Raw genomic sequence first — 5,639 nt, 5'->3', positions numbered from 1 at the left:
TTTAGTGTGTGAAGTATGTACAAGTATGCAAATGTATATCAGAGAAGGCAGTTCAGTTGCCTTTCTCGTGGCATGCACATGTGGATTGAGACGCTTGGGGCCGATTAACATCAACATTTTAAAAATGAAATTGTCTTATTGACCGAGAACCTCATCTTTATCTTAAACTAAGATACGTTAACTGAGTGTCTCCTTACTACATAGTGTTCATAATGTTTCATTCTTCTGAGGGAGGAACTTATTTTCAGGTGTGGATTTTTGTAAACCAGCTGAATTTCTTGCTGGTGTCTGTTATTTTTAAGTTTATATGTTGAATTATACATTCAATGTATATTTAATGTATAAATTTGGTATTCTGTAGCTGTATGTATTAAAATTATATTTATTATGTGATAGTTTTCAATTTATGGTAGAAATAAATCAAGTTTTCTTTTTAAATACTTCTCTGTATCAGAGATATCTCCAGTATCATAAATTGTTGTGGAGAATCTTGTGTATGGCCTGGTCTTATCTTGGTGAAATTTACTTCGGTGAAATTTAGCTAAAGAGATTAAAAAAAGAAAAGTGCGATCATTTATTCAGCAAATATTTAATGAGTACTTAATCCGTGAGCGTTCTTTCCATCACAAGCAACAGGAAATCAACCCAAATGAGCTAAAGCAAAAAGGGTCTCTTGCCATTGGAAATTTCAACATTGATGGGCTATTTGATGGTAAGGAAATCCTGTTCACTTTTTGGTGGAATGCCTGCTTGGCTTGGCTTCATTAATAAGCTCAGTCCCAGGCTGTGGGGACTGAGTCAGCTCCTCAGCCCTGGCCAGGAGTCAGGAAGGGACTATTGGTGTTGGCCGGGGGTGGGGTGGGGTGGAGGGAGACAATAAACGTCCACCTCTATGTGCCAGGTTCCATGCTAGGGACACACAAATGGTCGAGGCACGGTCTCTTCTGGTCAGGAAGCTTCTCATCCACAAAACCAATGATTTGCATTTCCATTAATTCCCTTTTTTCCCTTAAACTACACAGGTTTGACATCAACAATTACCCCTCTGAAATATGAAGCACATTTTGAAAATAGCCCACACCTCTCATCCCCAGTTTTACACACATGCCCACTTGATCCCACAAGTGGTAGATGGAGACCTGGCACAGCAGGAGCTGACCTCAAACGAGCCCTCCCCTTCCCATGTGTTTTTGCTAGAAACAGCTCAAAAGAGATGGTCGCCTTCTGCTTTCTGAAGGCCGGTAGGTAGTGCAGGTCTGGTTATTTCAGGGACAAATGCCCTGGAGGTGCTCATAGCGCTGGCACAGCTTTTATGGAGGTGCTGACATAAGAATAATCACACCTTACATTTTGTGAGCAATTACTCTGGGCCGGGCGCTGTTCTCAATGCTTTACACGCAGAGCTCATTTGACCCTTGCAGCAACTCCCTGGTGCTGGTGCTATAACTGTCCCCATTTTACAGATAAGGAGACTTATGAACTGCATGGCAAATAATATTTGGTTAAAAGACCCCTCCCCCTTCTTCATCCTGTTCCTCTTGTCCAACTCCCTTGGGGGTCCCACTGGTCAAGCACAAAGGAGGAAGACTCGTGAAAAATATTAATAAACTCACATGTGGTACACACTGCTACATTTAAAATGGATAACCAGCAAGGACCTACTGTATAGCACAGGGAACTCTGCTCAATATTACATAACAATGTAAATGGGAAAAGAATTGGAAAAAGAATAGATAAATGTATATGCATAACTGAATCACTTTGCTGTACACCTGAAACTATCACAACATTGTTTGTCAACTATACTCCAATATAAAAGAAAAAGTTAAAAAAAAGACCTGTATCACTCAGATACAAATATAAAATGTTAAAAAAAAATAAAAATAAACTCATTGTGCCTCTGACAAATATTGGGGCAGCTATCAGCATGGCCTGGGATCTTACGCCAGTCACTCTGGTGTGAGCCAGTAGCAAACCCAGGATCAGGGTTGGCTTTCTGTCTTCTCAGACTCCCTTTCGCACGTGGGGTGTTTAGTGGGCTTGCAGAAATGCCTGGTGGGTTTGGAATCATACAGTGCTTGGGTCCTATTCCAGGCCCTGCACTCACTGTGTAATTTTTGGATAAGTGAGTCAACCTCATACTTATTGGAGACTTTTTCTTTTTTCCTCTGTAAAATGGAATAATAATAGTACCTACGTACCAATAGTACCAAAGGGGTTATTGAGAGGACTAAAGCAGATGGTAGTCTAAAATGTTTAGCCTGTTTCATTTGGCAGTGGTAGCTTTTGATAGAGGTAGAACAGTGATATTTTCTCTCTGAAGCAGAAACTGCTGAAGCTGGTCTTGGCAAACATGACAGAAAACAGTCACCAGGAAGTAAGCTCACTAGAGGTACCCTGGAGGAGCAGGCCATGACCGAAGAGTCCCTTAGTCAGCAGCAGTGATGCAGAGTCTGCACCAGCCTGCATCTCCAGCCCCAGCCCATGTCTGGCACATAACCTTGGAGCTGGGGTACTCAGCTTTCAGGGTGAGTGGGTGTTTACTGTATAACGCAGTTATTGAAATCCTTGCCCCTAGAGCAGGTCTCCCTGGGTTCAAATCTTGGGGAAGCTCTACCACTTACCCGCTGTAGGGCTTTAAGCACCCTACTTTACCTCTGTGTGCCTCAGTCTCCTCATCAGTAAAAGGGGATAATAATAGTACCTCTATCCTAGGGGTCAATGCGAGGATTAATTAATTAGATGCCAGAACCTGACATCTAATAAGTGCTGGTTGTTATTAACCAAGCTCCAGCCAGGGCCTGGCGCAGAGCATCCAGTGAGACACAAGGTCAGTCTTCCTGGGAATTTACAACAGTGGAAGGGGAGATTTTTTAAAAATCCGCTTTTGTTACAATTGAGGTACATGCTTTCCAAAAAAGTACAGTGTTTCAATTTGGACAGGGGGTTCCTAATAAATTTGTCTCTTGCTATGTGGGAGGAGAGGTCCAGGGAATTGTAGGGAAATGTACATGGCTTCTCAGGTATTACTAGCAAAAATAGACTTTTCTAGAAGGACACACTCTCGCAGGAACTCCCAGAAAAGATGGGAGGGAAGGTTGGGGAGCTGGGCTCAGAACCCTGGAAATAGTGCAGCTGGGCAGGAAGGGCTGGCTCATGCCTCCGGGTACCCTCCCTCAGCAGGAATCAGTGTCAATCAGTTTTACCCTTGCTGAAGATTCTAATTCCAGGGCCAGGGTACCAGACTGGCCTGAAGTACCTTCTGGGAGGGGCAGGCATCCTGCTGGACATTTCCTGACACTGAACCTGTGGGGATCCTGACACTGAACCTATGGGGAGGGCTGTTCTCTTAACGGATATCAGGCAGGTCCAGCAACACCATCCCCGGAAGTGACATTCAGCTAGGGCAAGAGAGCTTAGCTTTCTTGTACCATAGACACCTTCTAAGAATAATGTTTTTTAAATGCATAAAACACATAGGATTACAAAGGAAAACAAAGATAATGAAATATTAGAAAAAACAAATAGGTGATATAATATGTAATTTTTTGGTTAACTCATGAAAAAGATCAGGGCAGTGGCCTACCACACTGTTATTTTGAAGTACAGATGAGTGTATATTGGCCATAAAAAGGAATGAAATTGGGTTATTTGTAGAGACATGGATGGACCTAGAGACTGTCATACAAAGTGAAGTAAGTCAGAAAGAGAAAAACAAATACTGTATATTAACGCATATATGTGGAATCTAGAAAAATGGTACAGATGAACCTGTCTGCAAGGCAGAAATAGAGACACAGATGTAGAGAAAAAACGTATGGACACCAAGGGGGGAAATGGCGGGGGTGGGATGAATTGGGAGATTGGGATTGACAAATATACACTAACATGTATAAAATAGATAACTAATGAGAACCTGCTGTATAGCACAGGGAACTCTACTTAGTGCTTTGTAGTGACCTAAATGGGAAGGAAATCCAAAAAAGAGGGGATACTTATCGCTGTACAGTAGAAACTAACACAACATTGTAAAACAACTATACCCCAATTTAAAAAAAAGAAGAAATGAAGTACAGATGAGTGTAAACAATATTTTGAAAAATCTGCAGCAACTGTAACGTGTCATGGACATATCTGTGATTGCTACTGGGGACAAAGCCCCAGGTGCTGCTGATACTACTGTGGCTGGTAGCTTAACCTCATAATTGAAGGAAATGCTAAATTGCAGTAGGAGAGTAGAAGAAATAATGAAAATGTTTTCCCCATTTAGGGAGTCCCTGATTTAAGCTGAGAACCTCTTCTCTCGGCATTTTGTTAAATATCAGTGGTACAGGTTACCTGAAAAAGCCCAGATTCTAAGACGCTGAATTTTCATTTGCTTGTATTTTTTGCCAAAAGAAAGAAACAAAAATACATTTGTGTGTATATTAAATACATCTAGAACAATGTATAAACAATATTTCATACTTAAAAATAAAGAAAAGGGAAATGTATGGAAGGATCTAGGTTCAATGCCAGTACAACCTTCACAAGCCTTGGTCTGGGGCTTCTCTCCGCCTTTCTGGGCGGGATCAGTCCGCAGGACAGGCGGAGGAGTGTGTTTCCCTGGGTATCCCCAAACCACACCCCTGAAAAATACCGAAGTCGGTTTCTCAAGTCAGTTCACGGTGTCCTGGCACACGCACGGCCTGGGAGGTGGGCGCCCACTTTCTGTGAGGCCTGAGTTTTGTCCCTAGTCAGCTGTGTGTCCTCAGGTCTGTCTCAAATCTCTCTGAGCCTCGCTTTCCTGGGTCTCCAGGATCCAACTCCCAGGCTCTCGTTATCCACGTGGGCCTTCTTCTGCGGCGCTTTGCAGTTTATCAGAGGCACCTGGAGCAACAGGAGGTGGATGCAGAGACAGGAACCCGCAAAGACTGGAAGGCAACCTCAGGTAGCTCCTCAGGCGGGGAGGAGCCGGACGCGCCGGGGCGAGGGCTTAATCTACCGGGCGGCAGATTCGGGTTAAACGAAAGGCAGTATTTTTACCCATCAGAATTGCCCAGGATGAAGGGAAGGAGGGGTTCCCTTCAAACGTGAATCTCTGTTATTCCCACTTATCAGTTGATTTAAAATCGGGGTTTCCGCGTAGGATGCCCCCCCCCCCCCCACCAGCGTGGGTGTATGAGCCCAGAAGGTACATTTTAGAAAAGTACCACCACTCCCGCCCCCGGGGCAAGTAAGGGAATAATTTTAGTGGGACATACTGGGTGTGGAGGGTGGGGGTAGTTACTTCGGCAGATCTTGGTGTTCCCAGACTTCCACGTGGGGTAGTAATCGGCGACAGCGTTTCGTAGTGTTCCGGTACTTAATTCCCAAGAAGGAATGAACCAAAAATTGTAAATAACCCCCTTTACGACCGCGGCAGGACTCGAACCTGCAATCTTCTGATCCGAAGTCAGACGCCTTATCCATTAGGCCACGCGGCCGCCTGATAGTTGGGGCTCTTTGGACAGTGTAAAAACTATTATTACCGCCCACCAGCTTGCCCTGGACCAATCCACCTGCTTCTTGAGCAGGGGAGGTTGGACCTTGGTTCCCAGAGTTCCACAGGGAAGACCCACCGGAAGTCCTTCCTCTTCACCCCGCAGGCGGACCGGTCC

The 5,639-nt window shown here is 44.3% G+C and overlaps 1 non-coding gene across 1 annotated transcript; it reads right to left on the bottom strand.

Annotated features, from left to right (window-relative positions):
- Positions 1–5,392: 5,392 nt before the first annotated feature.
- Positions 5,393–5,465, bottom strand: TRNAR-UCG (transfer RNA arginine (anticodon UCG)). The gene has a single exon. It is a non-coding gene; the product is annotated as a tRNA-Arg (tRNA).
- Positions 5,466–5,639: the final 174 nt, after the last annotated feature.

Source organism: Kogia breviceps, chromosome 3, assembly GCF_026419965.1.
Source record: "Kogia breviceps isolate mKogBre1 chromosome 3, mKogBre1 haplotype 1, whole genome shotgun sequence".
In the NCBI taxonomy this organism is placed as follows: domain Eukaryota; kingdom Metazoa; phylum Chordata; class Mammalia; order Artiodactyla; family Physeteridae; genus Kogia; species Kogia breviceps.
Note: the sequence above shows the minus strand (reverse complement) of the source record. Positions and strands in the feature narration are given on the sequence as shown.